A 19,882-nucleotide genomic window follows, 5' to 3' on the forward strand; every position below is an offset into this window, starting at 1 on the left:
ATAATCATATTGAGAGCTGAAATCAATAAAAGGGAAACAAAGAGAACAATACAAAGAAAAAATGAAACAAAGAGTAGGTTCTTTGAGAAAATCAACAAGATAGACAAGCCCTTACCCAAACTAACAAAGAGGCAGAGAAAAACATCCAAATTAAGAAAAATAGAAATGAAAAAGGAGATATAACAACTGACAATGGGGAGATTCAGACAATAATCAGGTCACACTTCAAAAACAATTACTCCACAAAATCAGAAATCTGAAATAAATGGACAATTATCTGGATAGGTACCACATACCAAAATTAAATCAAGACCAGATAAACAATATAAATAGACCAATAAAGCCTAAGGAAATAGAAACAGACATTAAAAGTCTTCCAACAACAACAACAACAAAAACAACAACAACAACAACCACAGCAAAAAACCCAGGACCAGATGGTTTCAGTGCAGAATTTTATGAGAATTTCAAAGAAGAGCTAATAACAACACTCTTCAAATTGTTTCCTCAATAGAAATAGAAGGAATATTACCAAACTCTTTTTATGAGACCACAGTTACCCTGATACTCAAACCATACAAAGATTCAAAAAAGGAAGAGAATTACAGACCCATCTCCCTCATGAACATTGGTGAAAAAATTCTCAATAAAATACTGGCAAATGGAATCCAAGAACACATCAAAGAAATTACCCACCATGACCAAGTAGGCTTCATTGCAGAGATGCAAGGATGATGCAACATATGAAAATCTGTCAGTGTAATACATCATGTAAACAAACTGAAAGAAAAATCCACATGTTCATCTCATTAGATGCTGAAAGAAACTTTGACAAAATCCAACACCCCTTCATGATAAAGGTTCTTCTGAGAGATCAGGAAAACAAGGAACATACATAAACATAATAAAAACAGTTTTACAGCAAGCCAACAGCAAACATCAAATTCAATGGAGAAAAACTCAAAGTGATTCCACTAAAATCAGGAAGAAGAAAAGACAGTCCACTCTCCCCATATCTATTCAATATAGTAATTGAAGTCCTAGCTAAATTAATAAGACAACAAAAGGAGATCAAGGTGTTGTGGATATTGCTTTGTATAAATAAAATGCTGATTGGCCAGCAGTCAGGCAGGAAGTATAGACCGGATAAGCAGAGAGGAGAATGCTCAGATGTGGACGGCTGAGCCAGAGAGACACTGCCAGCTGCCACCATGACAAGCAGCATGTGAAGATGCCGGTAAGCCACGAGCCACGTGGCAAGGTATAGATTTATAGAAATGGGTTAATTTAAGATATAAGAACAGTTAACAAGAAGCCTGAGCCACTAGGCCAAACAGTTTAAATAATATAAGTGTCTGTATGTTTATTTTATAAGTGGGCTGTCGGACTGCTAGGGCTTGGTAGGACCTGGAGAAAAAACTCTCTAGCTACATCAAGGGGATAAATTTGGAAAGGAAGAAGAAATTTCACTATTTGCAGATGATATGATAGTATATAAAAGTGACCCCAAAAATTCTACCAGGGAACTCCTTCTGCTGATAAAAATACATATTCTGTAATGTGGCAAGATACAAGGCTAACTAAAAAAAATCAGTAGCCTCCTATATATAAATGATAAATTAGCTAAGAAAGATATCAGAGAAATAGCATCCTTTACCATAGCCACAAATAATATAAAATACCTTGGTGTAACTCTAAATAAGCAAGTGAAAAACCTGTATGTCAAGAAATTTAACTCTCTGAAGAATGAAATTGAAGAAGATCTCAGAAAATGGAAAGATCTCTCATGCTCATGGATAGGTAGTAAAACATAGTAAACATAGTAAAAAAAATGGCAATCTTACCCAAAGCAATCTACAAATTTAATGCAATCCCCATTAAAATCTCAGCACAATTCCTCACAGACCTGGAAAGAACAATACTCAACTTCATATGGAAAAACAAAAAACCCAGGGATAGCTAAAAGAATCCTGTGTAATAAAGCTTCAGCATTTCTGACCTCAAACTCTATTACAGAGCTATAGTAATAAAAAATAGCTTGGTATTGGTGTAAAAACTGACATGTGGACCAATGCAATTGAATTGAAGACTGTAACAATAATCTCCACACTCATGAACCCCAGATTTTTGACAAAGAAGCCAAAACTGTACAATGGAAAAAAAGAAACTATCTTCAACAAATGATGCTGGCATAAGTGCATGTCAACATGTAGAACATTGCAAATAGATCTATATCTACTGCCATGCACAAAACTCAAGTCCAAGTGGACCAAAGACCTCAACATAAATCCAGTTATAATGAATCTGATAGAAGAGAAATTAGGAAGTAGTCTTGATTGCATTGGCACAGAAGACAACTTCCTTAATATAACATCAGTAGCATAGACACTGAGAGCAACACTTAATAAATGGGACATCCTGAAACTGAGAAGCTTCTGTAAGGCAAAGGACACAATAAATAAGACAAAATGATAGCCTACAGAATAGTAAAAGATTTTCACCAAGCCCACATCTGACAGAGGGCTGATTTCCAAAATATATAATGAATTCAAGAAACTAGACATCAAAATAATGACCAATCCAAACAAAAATTGGGCTACAGAGCTATACAGAGAAATCTCAATAGAAGAATCTCAAATGGTTGAAAGACATTTAAGGATTTGCTCAACATCCTTAGTCATCAGGGAAATGCAAATCAAAACAACTCTGAGATATCATCTTATACTTGTCAGAATAGCTGAGATAAAAAACCACTGATAACTGCATATGTTGGAGATGATGCAGAGCCAGCAGAACACTCATCCACAGTTGTTGGGATTGAAAATTGGTACAGCCATTTTGGAAATCAGTATGGCGGTTTATCAGAAAATTGGGAATCAATCTCCTCAAGAACCAGCTATACCACTCTTGGGCATATAATCAAGGACTGCTTAATCATACCACAAGGACTTATGTTCAATTCTGTTCATAGCAGCATTATTCATTATAGCCAGAACCTGGAGACAACCTAGATACCCCTCAATTGAAGAATGCACAAAGAAAGTATGGTACATATACATAATGGAGTACTACTCAGCAGTGAAAATCAATGGCATCATGAAATTTCCAGGCGAATGAATGGAACTGGAAAATATCATCCTGAGTGATGTAACCCAGACTCAAAAGGACAAACATGGTATGTACTCACTCATAAGTTGATACTATATGTGGGGCAAAGGACAACCAGACTACAACCTACAGTCCCAGAGAAGCTAGCTAACAAGGAAGACCCTAAGAGGGACACATGGATCACCCTGGGAAGGAGAAATAGATGAGATCTCCATGAGTAAACTGGGGATGAGGGGGTGCAATGGAGGGTAGGGGGGTGAGGGATGAGAACATAAGGGAATGGGATGGTCAAGCTGGAACAGGGATAGACTGGGAGAGCAATGAAAGAGATACCATGATAGAGGAAGACATCATGGTGATAGGGAGAAACCAGGTGCTAGGGAAATTCCCAGGAATCCACAATGATGACCCTAGATTAGATTATGAGCAATAGTGGAGAGGGTACCTGAACTGGCCTACCACTGTAGTCAGATTGGTGAATTCCCTAACTGTCATCATAGAGGCCTTATCCAGTATCTGATTGAAGTAGATACAGAGATCCACAGCCAAGTACCAGGCTGAGCTCCAAAAGTCCAGTTGAAGAGAGAGAAGAGGGATTTTTTGAGGAAGTGGCATCAAGTTCATGATGGGGAAACCTACAGAGACAACTGAATCAAACTAGTGGGAACTCATGAACTTTAGAATAACAGCCATGGAGCCTGCATGGGACTGGATTAGGCCCTCTGCATAATTGAGATAGTTGTGTAGCTTGATCTTCTTAAGGGGCCCCCTGGCAGTAGGATCAGGATTGATCCCTGGTGCATGATCTGGCATGGAACCCAATACCTATGACTGGACACCTTGCACAGCCTTGATGTAGGGGGGGGGGGGGCTTGGATCTGTCTCTATTGAATAGACCAGCCTCTGCTGACTCCCTAGGGGAAGCCTTACCTTGTTGGAGGAGGGAATGGGGGGTGGGTTGGGTGATAGTTGGAGGTGCAGGAGGAGGGAAGAGAGAGGGATCTGTGGTTGGTATGGAAAATGAATAAAAGTTTCCTTAATAAAATAAATTAAAAAAGTAATACACTACACAAAAACAGTCTTTACTTCTAAGATTTTTCACAAGACCCAAGGTAGATCACAAGTACCTGAAATCATGGGTTATGAAACTGGTATGGAGGGGTGAACCACGTATCCATGTGTTGTCTCAGCCTCAGTTTGCAGGCTTTATTGGATGTCAGGAACCCCTTTCTAAAGCTGCCAATTCTATGCTCAGATCTTGAGTGAGCCTTGAATCATTTTACCTTGTCCTACTCCTAACACCTTGAAAGTGATATTAATTATACTTAAAAATCTTCACATTACAAGAACCTAACTGTGAAAATTAGATCCTATCAGCCATCAGAGAAAGAAAGAACACTCAATCCCAATCCCACTCTGAAGGCCTTTTATGAATTTTCATGAATCTGGAAGGTTGTGAAGAATTTCTTCTTAATCTATATGTTTATATCTAGAGAGTTATGCTGCTCTAAACATTGGTGAATGTAGTTGCTTAATTCAGTGAGCAGTGATTAAAGGAGAGGGTGATCAAAAGTGCTAAGAATTTATGACCAGTGTGAATGACCAACCCTAGATGGGATACACACTCAGACACACACAGAGACACACAGATACAGACAACAGACACAGATACAAACACACACACACACACACACACACACACACACACACACACATCTATGGGGTGATCTATCTATTTATCTCTATCTATTGATCTATCTACCTATCATCTATCTATATACCTTTGTATCTCTATGTCTATATATCTATAATTATACCTATATCTTTATCTATATCTATATATCACACCCTACACTCCAAGAATCAGAGAATATCATCATTGAAGTTAAAGAAAAAATCATGAGAGCTGAGAAATGAAAAAGAATGAATGCTTTGAAATGCTGTCTACAGCTCATTTCATGTATGTTTAACACACAAATGCATGGCAGCTGTGGTTACCTGCTTAAAACCTGGACAAGATCAAGTCACTTAACAATTTCAATGTGAATGGTCAATAGACTCCCAAGGTATCACACTTAACTGAATAGCAATTGGCAACTAGTGGCTGCTAGGATATGGACAATAACTTTTATTTGTAGTTTGTGACCTCTAGTTGGTTGTTTAAGCCCCAGTGGATGATCTTACACTCCTAACTATATGGACATTACCAATTGGATTCAATGGGTTAAAGATTCAATCATTGAACAAAAGAAAAATGAAGCTAGGAAAGGGGTAGGTTGTAGTACACATGTGGAGGAGTAGGAGATAGGAATATGTTCAGAATAATTGTCCACATGTGTTTCTCTGTCTGCTGCCATTGTTAAGTGGCCATGTCCACTGACACATATAAGTGTTGTGTTACAGAGATTGGAAATAAATATCCCTAGTGCCACTGGCAGCAGATTCTCATTGTTATATGTACCAATACAAGGAACACTATTGTAGTAGTTTTTAAGCATCTATATGCCAATACTCCAGACTTTGTGATAACTTATGAAATAGTCAGGTTCTTGAATGAGCAATGATCCCAGAACTCAATGAGTGTTAAGAGAATCACAGCAGCCCATCAGTCTTCAATACCCCCACATTATAGCTTCATTTTTTCTTATTTCTTTTCCATTATCAGAATTATTTATTATCATTTTGTAAGTTTATGATAATATATTTCACTGAATTTTAATCTTTCTTACTCCTCTCCCCAAACTCTTCTACATTTCATAGCCACTGAACATTGTGTACTTGTTCTTAACAAACTCATCAAGGCCAATTGTGCTACCCATATATTCTTGAATGTGTGACTTTCAACTGTAGTATTGTCAACTTACTCTGAGCTACACTATTCATGAGAATGTACCATTTTTCTCCCAAAAGTCATAAATTACCAATCTTCTGAGACAGAGATGACATGTCATGACTACTACCACATTCCATACTGGAATTTTGTCCGGCTTGAGATAGCATGGGTATTTTGCATGATGTCACAACAACTGTGAGTTCATATGTATAACTGCTCTCCTGTATTTGAAAAATACTCTTTTGATGTAGTCATTTGTTGGGAGTCCATGCTGGTTGGAGGTTGCAGTCTACTATGGCCTGGCAGCTCTCTCTGAGCTCAGCAACATGGGCAAATCACTTCCCCTTGGTGGAAGGTTTCCTGTTATCTATATGGCCTTATTTGGAGACTGTCTTAGGCCTGAATTGCCTGACTTATCTCTTGTATGACCCTGGATGCAGTTCTCTGCAGAAACTTTCCCCTTCTGCCCATATTGTAATTAGTCACTAATGCTAGAGGCATTAGGATAGGACCATGCTTCTATATATGACAACTAAGACGTGTACTAGATGTTTTATGATAGGAGTGTGCTGTTTAATGCAAATTAGGTGCTTCCCCATCTACCTTGACTAATCCTATATATCCCCTGTATTCTGGAATAAAGCTGAGTAGACTCACAGAAGGTGTCTCCCAGAAATCTCTCTGTCATGTTCACAGGCCATACAAAGTTCTCTGTCATTGCTTATTGCCCTTGTCCTTATGGACTGGTGACCAACAGACCATGAGGAAAATGGTGACCCTACTGTCATTCACTGTAGTAGGATAGGCCCATAGAGTAGAGGAAATTGGCTCAAACAAGTTGCCAAGGCATACACATAATGTACTTCCTTATGAGCCAACCTGGAGCTTGCCTGAAGGCCTAGCAACAGGTGCTGTACCTGATTGCTCTCAGATTTCCTGATCATTACCAGTCAACGTGTGTAGTGGGTAGCCATTCATGGGGGTTGGAACTTCCAGATCAAAGCTGGAATGGCTATCTACTACAAATGAGAGATGACCATCCAATTCCAACAAATTGGGACACACCTTGGGTCCTGGGAGGAGGTTATAATAAGGCCTTCCCCATTATTGAGTAAACATGTTTCCTGTTTGTCTTCAACTGACTACCATGTCTGTGTCACTGATGTTGCAACTTTTCACCCTCCCCCAGGGAGCCCTTAGGATCCAGCAACAAGGAAGATATGGATGAAATATAATGGAGCTTTTTCAAATTTTTAGACATTTGAATTCCTCAAAACCAATATAAACATCTACCTGGAGCCCAATATATGTCATTTTCTTCTGGGTCCTAGTCTCCCACACAGACCCTTTGGCCTACAATACCTCAGTCTTCATGCTTATTATTCTTATCTTCCTTGTTCATCCTCTCCTAATAGGCCCCATTTCCTTGACTGATATGGTATGAATATTATTTTTCTCCAAAAGAAATACATCTTGAATATTGAGGTAGCAGTATTTTAGAATATAATGGAAACATCAGAAAGGTGGAATCTACTAGAAGAAATGGCCGTGAGTCATTACAGGTTAGACTCTCATCTTCCAACTCTTGTCAGATCTTTGGAACCCTTACAGTAATGTGTGAAAAGAGTCTCGCTTCTCTGTAAATGTCTTATCTTCAAAGATATCAAGTATAAGCTGCACATTGTCACTCTCTACAACTATTTAGTAACCTCAAGCTGTCACTCCTGTTGTCACTGACATTGCTGGGAGCTGAAGTAAGGTCCAATATCGTGTCTTCTCTTCATGATACCAACTCAGACTTCTCTATCCATAATAAAGACCACAAGGAGGCATCGTCTTCTACTGAGTGGAGTGTTACATAATTGGTGATGGAGGAATACAGAAGAAAAGATTTCTTTACTAATCTAAAAGGAAGGGTGGACAGATTGTTGCATATTTAGATGATGGATATGGAGTATTTGAACTCAGGTTGTAAATCTGAAGTCATAATTCTTATATAGATACACTTAGTTTTTTTCAAATATGGGTTTTGCTGAGAACCTTTGCAAGTGTTATACTTACTTTCTTTTGTTTTGTTTTGTTTATGGAAAAATTTATTTGACCAAAATGTAGAAAAAGTGATATTATCACATATGATACAATTGCAAGAATCTAAAGAACAGAGTAGGTTTTATGCTGTGGGATGTTCTGTATGGCAAATGTGTTGCTCTGATTGGTTGGTAAATAAAACACTGATTGGCCAGTAGTCAGGCAGGAGGAAGTATAGGCGGGACAAGGAGGAGAATAAAACTGGGAAGTGGAAGGCTGAGTCAGAGACACTGCCAGCTGCCATGATGACAAACAGCATGTGAAGTTGCCGGTAAGCCACAAGCCACGTGGCAAGGTATACATTTATAGAAATGGATTAATTTAAGCTGTAAGAACAGTTAGCAAGAAGCCTGGTATGGCCATACAGTTTGTAAGCAATATAAGTCTCTGTGTTTACTTGGTCGGGTCTGAGCGGCTGTGGGACTGGCAGGTGAGAGAGATTTGTCCTGACTGTGGGCCAGGCAGGAAAACTCTAGTTACAGTTTTATTCAACTGCACAGTTTGCTAAAAGTTCACCTCCCTGGTAGTGTGATGCTTAATAAATAGGGGTGAGGGGCAGGGTTTTTTTCAGTTGGAATTGTAAACTCAAGTTGTTCCCATGCTGCTAGGGAATGTGGAATGTTTCAGTCTGAGATGTTAACTGAGAAAGCAAAACTACAACAGAGCAAAAAAAAAAAAAAAAAAAAGTGCAGCCTACAGAATACTCCACATCCAGTTCAATCAGGAGTTTTTTGGTCTTTTACTAGTGTCATTCCCGAAGGAATTCAAGTCTTGGCAAAGTCAAGCTTCCATTGTTGTTCCCTGAACAATGGAGATGAAGTTTAACCACTTTCTTTTTCTATCACCTTGCTGCTGGAGAGACCTTTTGTTGCTCAACATTTGTTATTAAAATAGTCTCCTCAATGTATTGATGGCTAACAGTCTTTTTGTTTGTTGTTTGAGATAGGATCTCACCATGTAACCCTGGCTGGCTTAGAACTCACTCTGTAGACCAGGTTGGCCTCAAATTCACAGAGATCCACCTGCCTCTGTCTCCCGAGTGCTAGGATTAAAGATGTGCACCACTGTGCCTGGCTTTGCTAGCAATCTTTGACATGAATGATCTGAAAAGGACTGGATTCTGCCATATTCCTTGCTGAGCATGTCATTAGATCACAGCAGACCAGTCCTGGAATAAGACATTTGCTCCTCAGAGAACAATTTTGGAGTGAAAGGAAAATGTGCACAGAATAGCATCAAGGATCTACCTGAAGACATGTGGTCAATCACCCCAGCAACCTCACTCGGAATGCTTAAAGGAAGTTTGTTCTGCACAGTGGAGTGTGGAGCTGACTCAGCATGATTAGGCTTTACTTCTCATAGTATCCCATTTTTAATTTTTTCTCTAGGTGGAAAATTCCTACACTTTTTTTTTTGTGACAACGCCTAGCCTCCCATAACTTCCCCAAAAGTGACCAGATACTATCAGACACTTGAGCCTGTGCTTGAAAGTGTGGGGCTGACTAATTCCCAGGAACAAAATGCCCTCAGCCTTAAGCAACTACACTCAGTGTGAAATTCCCTTCCTATTTTAGGAATAAATGCAATTTAAGAATAAGACTAGCTGAAGAAGTTGGTGCCATTTGAAAGGAAAAGGAAAGAAACTTAAGTGGTGCTCAAAGCTTGACAAAATATTTGGTCATGAATTCATTATCTGCTTGGCATTTCCAGCAAGGTAGAGACAGAGTAACAAGAGGAACTTCTTACAAGAGAGAAAGACATGGCACACTCTCTGGAGTCATGTTGGTGTTGGAACAGGACTCTTCTGGTTTGAGTTATATACAGTTAAGTTCATTTAGTGTCTGATCCAGTGTCTGATGTAAGCCCACATTCTCTTCTTTGGCCTGGGCAAGATTTTCTTCCAGGTCATCGATTATCTTCTCCAGTTTGGAAACTGTCCTCTCTGCAAACTCAGCTTGGGTCTCAGCCTCCTTCAGCTTGTCAGACAGAAGCTTAATGTCTTCTTCATATTTATCCTCCTTTTCAGAATACTTTTCAGAAGCAGCCTCCAGTGACTTGAAGTTGTTAGTGACGTTCTTGAACTCCTCTTCCAGGTTGCCACACTTTAGTTCGGACACCTCCGCACGCTCCTCTGCTCTCTCCAGTTCACCTTTGAGGATGACCAACTTACGTGCTACCTCCTCATACTTGCTGTCAGTCTCCTCAGCGATGTGCTTGGCCTCTTTGAGAGGCATCTCCTGGATCTCCATCTTCTCCTCGTCTTTCATGGCTCGGTTCTCTATCACCTTCGTGCCTCTCTCACTCTCATCTGCTGCCTTCTCTGCCTTCTCCAGCTTCTGCAGGACTGTGGCCAGTCACTCCTGAGCGCGGTCCAGCTCCTTCTCCACCAGCTGTGTGGTCCTCTGAGTCCTCCGCCTGCTGCTGCAGGGCCTGGATCTTGTGTTTCACCGCCTCCAGCGAGTTGAGGCCAGCCATGGCGTGCTCACTCTGCTGGGCTCCGGTAACAGCTCTATACCCACTTCCATACTTGGTTGACAATAGATATTACAAGGATCAGTGCAGAAGGGCCTGGTAACTTGGAATAGCTTCAGCAAAAATGGTTAAGCGTTTATAAATGACAGTGAGTTTGGGAGGTTGGTATGGGGGAGCAGTTTTGAATTAAGCAAGGTTTTCTGTAGTGAATGTTCATGGCTTTATCAGCAACTTTGCTTGCAGAGATTTGTGCTCATGGAATGTAGCTTCCTTATGATGTCTTTTATCGTAGGGTTTTATCACTCTGAAAAGACACCATGACCATGACAACTCATTAAAGGAAAAACATTTAACTGGGGTGGCTTGCTTACAGTTTCAGAGGTTCAATCCTTTATCTTCATGGTGGGAGCATGTCAGCCTTCAGGCAAATGGTAGCGGAGAGTCCTACTTCTTGCAGACAACAGGAAGTCAACTCACTTACTGGGCAGAATTCTAAGCAAGCACAGAACACCTCAAAGCCTGCCTGCAGTGACACACTTACTCCAAAGGGCTACACTCACTCCAAAACAGCCAAACTTTTTAATGGTGCCACTTCTTGTGAGATTATATGGGCTAATTACACTCAAACTACCACACCTATGAAATATTTAGAGCAGCTGAGATACTATGTATCAGTCTACCTGATGACAAAGTGGGGATACTTTGAGGAAGACATATTGAGCATGTCTTCCTAAAGGCAGCCTATCACAAGGAAAGGCTACAAAAATGTCAATTAAAATATCAAAAGGTCTATGTCCCAACAGCTTAGCTACTGTTTGTAGCTGGAAGTTTTTCTGTGTCCTGCCTGGCCCATGGTCAGGACAAATCTCTCTCAACCGCCAGTCCTGCAGCTGCTTGGACCAAAGTAAACACACAGAGGCTTATATTAATTAAAACAGCTCAGCCATTAGTTCAGGCTTACTGCTGACTAGCTCTTATGCTTAAACTCAGCCCAGGTTTGTTAATCTTTATGTCACCATGTGTTCTGTGGCTTTACCTGTGTGCCGTTAATGCTGTTCCCTGGACAGCAGGCTGACATCTCATCACTTAGCCTTCCTTTTCCCAGAATTCTACTTCTCTGCTTATCCCACCTATACTTCCTGTCTAGCTACTGGCCAATCAGCATTTTATTGATCAACCAATCAGAGCAACATATTTACAGCATTGTGTATTAATTGAAAATATTTGATTTTCTGTAAAAGTCTACAGTTATATTATTATAATCACATTGGCAGTTTTTGTATCCTTTTTCCATAGAAAGCAGTGACTGGACAGGTTAAAGTCCTGACTCTAAGCATGAAGGGGCCCAAATAGGAAAACAGAGTGTTAAGATTGCTGTGATGTTCACCAACAATGAACTTTTGTGATATGATAGAGAAGCACAAACATGTAAGATTGCAGAGAAGGTATAAAAAGCCAGAAAGGTAGACACTAGGGCCAAGATGTTGTGGGTTGCTCTGGACTCCATGGATCTTCTGTGGGAAACATGAGTGCTGTGAATGTTTTGGACTTGGTGCTTGTGTCTGCAAAGATTGACAATCATGGAGCTGCTGGAGCAGGTGATGAGGACAGAAAACAGAAGTTCAGGAAACATAAAAAAGGCTATATATAAGGAGACTGTGATTTTGTCATGACCTACAACAGTATAGTGTTCAAAATTTGTCTCTTTTGTTCTGTTTTTCCTAATATATTTTATAACTATATACACTGGGAAAATGACATTTACCATGATGTAAAAAATCCAACACACAGAAATGTAGAGACCAATGTCCCTTGGAGACTTGACTTTAAGTTTCTTCCAACAGGAGTTCTCATGGCTGATGGTGACTGCCTGGAAGACACTCAAGAGGCAGATCGTGACAATAGACATGCTCCTCAAACTCTAAGACTATACAGAAAGAGTTGATAGCTCCAATCATTGAAGAACTGTTTTAAACCAAAAGCTGCCAGTGTGTTGGATGATCCTTTAAATAGAAGGATCAAGGAATTGACCATAATCATGTACATGAGAATCAAATCCATTGGCTTTAACTGCTTTTTGTTTTGGTAAAAGACTAGATAAACAAAAAGAAGGGAAAAGTTTCCCAGTATTCCCACTGTACTCTGTGATAAGAATATTATTCCTATTGCCAAATTCCTGGAGTCCATTTTGTCAATGAGCGCCTTTTACTTCAAAAAACTCCTACAGTTATTTTTTTTTTAGAGTAAAGTGATGAACTTTGTATACATGGAGCAGTGGAGTAAACTAAGGAAGTCACATTAGCTTAATTCTAGAAACCCTGTGTAGACAGCAGTGCAAGACCTTTCCAAATTCCACCTCAAAGTCATCTTGACATGCATAACAACTTTCAGTGTAACTGCTGATGTCTTCAGATGCATACAATAAGAGAGAGGATTCTCATTTTATCTCTTAAAAAAATCAAATTTAAAAATATTGCAAAGTTACCCTAGGAGAACAATGATCTGTGAATTACAAATAAGAAGAAAACTGAATTTAACATGTCTACCCATATTGAAGAAAAAGTCTGCTATCATCTTATTCTCCTTTAAAGAAATCAATTGTGAGTTCATTTTTGTGTTAATTTAAACAGAAAAATAAAAAGGGTAGCATCAGTAAAAATTTTTATTCATTTGTTAGTTAAATAGTACTAATTACTGTGTTCAAATTATAATTTCAATATGGTTACATTAAGAGTAAAATATCTTCCTATTTCACAAACACATATATTCACACTTATGTCTAAATCATTACAGTTAGGGTGAGGAGAGTGGTGGGAGAGGAAGGGGTCTCTGTGAGGGTTTGTAACTTAATGCACAATTGAGTGAAAATATGTGATCCATTCCAACAGAAATTTTGCAAACACTATTTTCAAGAAAAAATAAATAGGGGAAGAATTCCATCAGTTTCTGGTATAAATTATGGTGTCATCAATCAACAGAAATGTAAAATAAAATTTGTTTCAAATGGTAGCACTTAGTAAAGATCAGTATATGCCAGAATTTCAAGAACTGCTGGTGGTGTTCACATTGCTTCATTCAGTTCCCAAATGAAAGTCAGTGTTTAAGTAAAACATGTATAACTTTACTTTTTGGAGGAATATTCACACGTTGCTCAGAATTTACAATTAAGTAATAGTTTGAAAGCACTGAAATGCACACATATATGAATTCATCAGTACTGTTGTTCACTTGTGTTCATGCCAATGCCATCTTTGCAGCGATGTACATGAAATCAGCAGTGTGTTCATAAAACTCAGATGTACTGAATATACCTCAAAAATATATGAATTCATCGTTAAGTTTCTTTTTTTTTTTTTTTTTTTTTGGTTTTTTCGAGACAGGGTTTCTCTGTGTAGCTTTGCGCCTTTTCCTGGTACTCACTTGGTAGCCCAGGCTGGCCTCGAACTCACAGAGATCCGCCTAGCTCTGCCTCCTGAGTGCTGGGATTAAAGGCGTGCACCACCACCGCCCGGCGATCGTTAAGTTTCAATTCATGGAAATCACAACACATGGAAGCAGTGCTCTGTCCTCTTAAAAAATATGAAGTAATGTTCAATCAATTTCACACCTGCAAATAACCCAGTAGTACACTATTACTTATCTGATGACTTGGAATTGAAAGAAAGTTAGTTGGCAAGATCTCATATGTTTTAGGAGGACAGGTGTGTTCGAACACAGTCTTTCTCTGTATTGCAGATGGGATTGGTGTGTTCTGACACTCTCTTGCTCTCATGCTAGGTTTCCTGATACTGACACAACAAGCCAATGTTCTGTGTTTTTGTTATATGTGGTACATAATGAGGTGACTGTCATTTAAGATCAGTTAAGATATAAATAAATGCTAGAATTCATTGATATTGTAACATAAATGGTGACAAAGTCTTGGAGCTACCTTGAAGACAATGTGGAGCAGCAGTATGCACCCTATGTTTAAGAATCAGATATAAGGACCTGGACCCTCAGTAAACGAAGCAAGGAAGAGATGATGAGAAGAGGTTAATCAATCAAGCATCCGTCTTCACCCTGAGACCTGTCCACCACTCATGGCTCTTCCAAGCCTAGAAGTACTCTGCCATTTCCCTGTGACTGACATTTTTCTTGGGAGTCAAGGGATTCTTCACAAGAACCAGCCATAGCATTTGTTATATCATATCAAATTATAAAACATAATTACTAAAGGTTTTGTTGTGTTTAGGGGCTTTCCAGACATAAACTGAGAACTGCATAAAAGTGACAATCTTTGAATCGCTATTACAATGCTGCTCATTTTATAACTTCCATGGTTTGCATAACAATTTGTTATAGACAATGAATTTCTCTTAATTGAAAATACAAGACTACACAGAATATTTGGAGAGTCACCATCAAAATTAGTAATGCCATGTGGGCAGTGTAGAAACTTGAGATTAGGAACACGGCCAGAATTAAAGCAAAGTTTTTGATCTGCAATGGTATGTCTGTCATGATCTTTAGTGCTCAAATTATACTCTGTTTCTTTTCATAACTTGTACATGTGTTCTCAACCACTGGCAGTATATTAAAGGATATGCTCAAATAGTGTTCTAATATTACAAAAACTGTCTAGGTCTGAGTCAGTTTTGATAAGCATAGCAGAGACACAATATATATTTTTCCACCAGACATATGTATATATTTCAAGGGGATAAAATACAAAATTATCTATTAAATAAATTATTGATCAATGTTACTTTCTGTATCTGGTATAAAATGTGAAAATTAATACATGATATGAGTGTGGCCTATACATTAAAGTATTAAAAACTTAGGAGTTCATTAATCTCTTTCAGTTATTTCCTTACCAGAAATAGGAACTGTATTCAGTCTCTAGAATTCACATAAAAATTTGGCTGTGCTGATCTGCATTTATAGGATGAACACTTAGGAATTTTGGAGAGGAGTGTAGGGCTGGTTTACCAGAAAGACTAATATACTCTGAGAACACTTTATGAGTAAAAGGCACTTCTCAAAGAGAAGAACATAAAACATGTCTGAGAAATTAATAAGGAAGTCGTCCCACACAATTACTTTTCCACATGAACAGGAAAAGAGCACCTGCATGCAGACAGAGGCACACATGTACACATAAAAGATGTGAAAGTGCAAGCCATTTTATTTTAAAAGCTTTATTTATTTACTAATTCCTAGCTCAATTCAAATTATTATTAATAAATCAAGACTTATGACATCAAAATAATAGCATATACATAGAATGTGATGAATATGAAATCTTATGAATTGCATGCATTGAATGCAAAAAGGTAAATATTGAGTGTAGATGCAACCTAATGGTTATATTCCTACCAGCCATGCATAAGGTTCTAAGTTCCAGCAGCATCAGCAATAGAAATTGGAAAACCTATCCTGAGATATTAGTGAAACCAGAATATCACTAAGTGAGGAGAAATAACAAAAGATAGAGATGTCCTATATCAGTATCGTATAAGACTAACAATGACAATGTCAAATTCACCTGTACATTGTATAGCCAAGTTAAAAAGAAAAAAAGCCACAATGGTGATCACCATTGACTTTTAGGACAGACAAAGCTCTTTATCCAGTTGTGGATGCAGTGCTGCCTAGAAAGGTGTCATACTCCTGAAGAAGTGCAGATACTGTTTTTTTTTTTAATTTATGCACATCCAGGATTAGATGAATTTCATAGTTCTGTAACAATATTGCTACAAGCATTGAGTCTTGTACCAGATTCTATGAATGTTAAACTGTAAAATTAGTTGATGTTTCATGTAAATGATGAGGAGATAGAAATATAAATGAAATAATTAACAATTTCTTATGAGCCTTCAACATCAGATTTCATTGCAATTTGCAGTATTCTGTAGACTGCCTAAGAGAATATCTTGCCACAATTTTGCTACATCAGGAATTAGTACAAAGTCAGTAGCACTTTTCTTAGTAATTCTGTTAATAGCTAAAAAAATATTCCTAGTCCTTGACTGAATCATCACTGTTCTGTTCCTATGCAGAATCCTTTTTCCTGATGTGAACTTTTTTTTTTTGTTTTTCGAGACAGGGTTTCTCTGTGTAGCTTTGCGCCTTTCCTGGGACTCACTTGGTAGCCCAGGCTGGCCTCGAACTCACAGAGATCCGCCTGGCTCTGCCTCCCGAGTGCTGGGATTAAAGGCGTGCGCCACCACCGCCCGGCCTGATGTGAACTTTTAACAGACTCCCTCTTTTGGCTTTCTCTGAGTTTGAGACTAAAAAATAAATGCTTACCTGAACTGTTCCCATTTAAGAATGTTCAGTTCAGTGTGCAGCTCCTGACATCACAGCCAACACTATTGAAGTGGGATGCAGCCCAACCCTGAGATAAATGTCCATAGATCTGTGACCTCAACTCCCTTCAGAACTACAATCTTCATCTCTCCTGCAGTGGCAATGACAGCACTTGCTTTGGGATCCAAGAACATTCTGAAACTTTTACAGTTGCTAATTACTAAAGACTATCTTGTGAGTGTATCCAATGAGACAGTGTTTGGACAGGCTCTTATGTTTTCAGGATCCCTGATGCCTACTTTGAGGGAAGGTGCATTGAATATCAAAATCTCATGTGTTAGAGTCTTACATAGAAGTCTGTACATTTTTTTCAGTGGGACAAATATTCTCTAGATTATTCTAAATAAACAAGTAAATTGTTAAATTTTGATCTGGGTGTTGCTCCCTTTTAGATTAACTAACAGAAGGAACACAATCACTTAGGTGTTATGGAATTTCCAGTGAAGCACTAAATAAATGGAAATACATGACATTGCAATCTACACTAGAAATCATAGTCTTTGTTTTATTCTTTACAAACTAAGTGATAACACACTAGAAATTTTTACACATGCTGTGAAATGTTACAGCTATAACTCTAGCAATGACTAAAATTATGAATGATGCCCTATCCTAGAGAATTCTATATATGCAATCATTCCTCAAAATGACCTCACCTTTATGCATTATATATCACATGCACCCAGTACTACCTTCTCCTAAAAGCACTGAATTGAACCAGAGAAGATACTGTCTTGTTTTACTGAGAAAATAAGGAGAATTTCTTTTCTATCATTTAATGAAGGAACATAAATTTAAGGTTGAAAATTTAATTGTCTGTCTATCCCCCTTTGAGGATTTTAGGCTAACAAACAAATGATACAGATAAAATCCAGACCACCATTACTTCCTACCCACCTGAAATCCCTTTTGTTTGCAGACCTCTCTGTGTTTCATTAATTCCCTAAAATAAGTTAGAAACACAGAAAGCTGCTACAGTTATTACAGGAAAAGACAGTTCTCATAATGAATTGAGTAGAACAAGATACATTAAAATCACAGAAAATAATTTGTGCATTATGCAGAAAATACTATTGTCTTGATAAGCATGTTATCTACAAATTATTTATATCTAAGCTGAAGGCACATTTGGTTTATAGATGTCATGGAAACATCTACAGCACTTGTAGTTCTAATAGTCAATAGTGTCCTGAGGTGAGGCACACAGATTAACCCTTGAAGGCATCACAATCACTGAGGGAGGATGGTGTAAGCCAAATATGATGAGGGGCTAAGAGACTCTCAAAAAACTTAGAAGTGTCCACCCCTATCAATCTGGTAGAAGAAGACTCTTAGGATCTACCAATTATTGTCTAGCTTTTTAAGACATCACAGAATTCAAGAATATAGCCTGAAACATGGCCTGAAAAAAAAAAGCCTTTAGCTGGCAGCTGACGGGAGAGTTCCAGGTTGAGGAAAAGTAGTAAAATGAAGATGTTGATGCTGCAGTTGATGGGAATAGGTAAGGGGAAGAGGCCTGGGTGTTTGAACAGAATGGCTGGAAACCTGACAACACAACACAACAGGAAGTAAATACTGAATCTATAGATGCATACCACGTAAGAATGAGACCTATTAACATATTTCTTTTATCTGTTAAAGTAAATTTGAACAGTACATCCCTTAGTCAATATTCTATTATTTTTTTATTTTTCATCCATTTTACATACCAACCACAGTTCCCTCTACCATCCCTCCTCCCACTCCCCTGCCCCACATCCTCCCCAACCCACTCCCATCCACTCCTCAAAAAGGGTAAGGAGTCAACAGGGCCTGGTACATTCACTTGAGTCAGGACCAAACCCTTCACCCCTGCATCGAGGCAAGGCAACCCACCATAGAGAATGGGCTCTGAAAAGTCAGTTCATGCACCAGGGATAGATTCTGATCACACTGCCAAGGGTCCTTCAAACAGACCAAGCTACACAACTGTCTTCATCATGCAGAGGGCCTAGTTCAGTCCCATGCAAGCTCCGCAGTTGTTGGTCTAGAGTTAGTGAGTTCCCAGGAACATGGTTCAGTTTTCTCTGTAGATTTTTCCATCATGATCTTGACCTCTCCTTGCTCATATATTCCCTCCTCCCTTTCTATGGACTCTTGGAGCTCTACCTGGTGCTTTGCCGTGGATCTCTACATCTGCTTCCATCATTTACTGGATGGAGGCTCTATGACGACAGTTAGGTTATTCCCCGATTTGATTACTGGGGTAGGCATGTTCAGTCACCCTCTCCACCATTGGTAGTAGTCTTAGCTGGGGCCATCCTTGCGGATTCCTGGGGATTTCCCTATCACCAGGTTTCTAGCTAACACCATAATAGCTCCTTCTATTAAGATATCTATTTCATTGCTCTCCTACTTCAACCCTCCCCCAGCTCAACCATCCCATTCACTCATGTTCTTGTCCAAAATATATAAAGAACTCAAGAAACTAGATATGAAAATATCAAATAATCCAATTAAAAATGGGGTACAGATCTAATCAGAGATTTTTGAACTGAAGAATTTCAAATGTTCAAAGACATTTAAGGAATTGCTCAACATCCTTAGCCATCATGGAAATGCAAATCAAAATGAATGTGAGCTACCATCTTACACCTGTAAAATGGCTAAGATAAAAAAAACACTGAGGACAGCTTACATCTGAGAGGATATGGGTAAGGGAACACTCCTCCACTGCTGGTGGAAGTGCAAACTTGTATAGCCACTTTGGAAATCAGTATGATGATTTATCAGAAAATTGTGAATCAACCTACCTCAACACCCAGCAATAACACTATTGGGCATATACTCAAAAGATGCTCAATCATACCACAAGGGCACTTGTTCAACTATGTTCATAGTAGCATTATTCATAACCTGGAAACAACCTAGATGCCCCTCAACTAAAGAACTGATAAAGAAACTGTGTTATATTTACAAGATGGAGTATTAATCAGCGATAAAAAATGATGACATGAAATTTGTAGGCAATTGGATGGAACTAGAAAA

At 38.7% G+C, this 19,882-nt stretch overlaps 2 pseudogenes; both read right to left on the reverse strand.

Annotated features, from left to right (window-relative positions):
- Positions 1–9,750: 9,750 nt before the first annotated feature.
- LOC128125569 (tropomyosin alpha-4 chain-like) lies at positions 9,751–10,504 on the reverse strand (annotated as a pseudogene).
- A 1,312-nt stretch (positions 10,505–11,816) lies between these two features.
- Positions 11,817–12,688, reverse strand: LOC128124345 (vomeronasal type-1 receptor 4-like; annotated as a pseudogene).
- Positions 12,689–19,882: the final 7,194 nt, after the last annotated feature.

The sequence above is a fragment of the Peromyscus californicus genome, unplaced genomic scaffold (genome assembly GCF_007827085.1).
Source record: "Peromyscus californicus insignis strain IS unplaced genomic scaffold, ASM782708v3 Scaffold_4__1_contigs__length_199733344, whole genome shotgun sequence".
NCBI classification, from domain to species: Eukaryota; Metazoa; Chordata; class Mammalia; order Rodentia; family Cricetidae; genus Peromyscus; species Peromyscus californicus.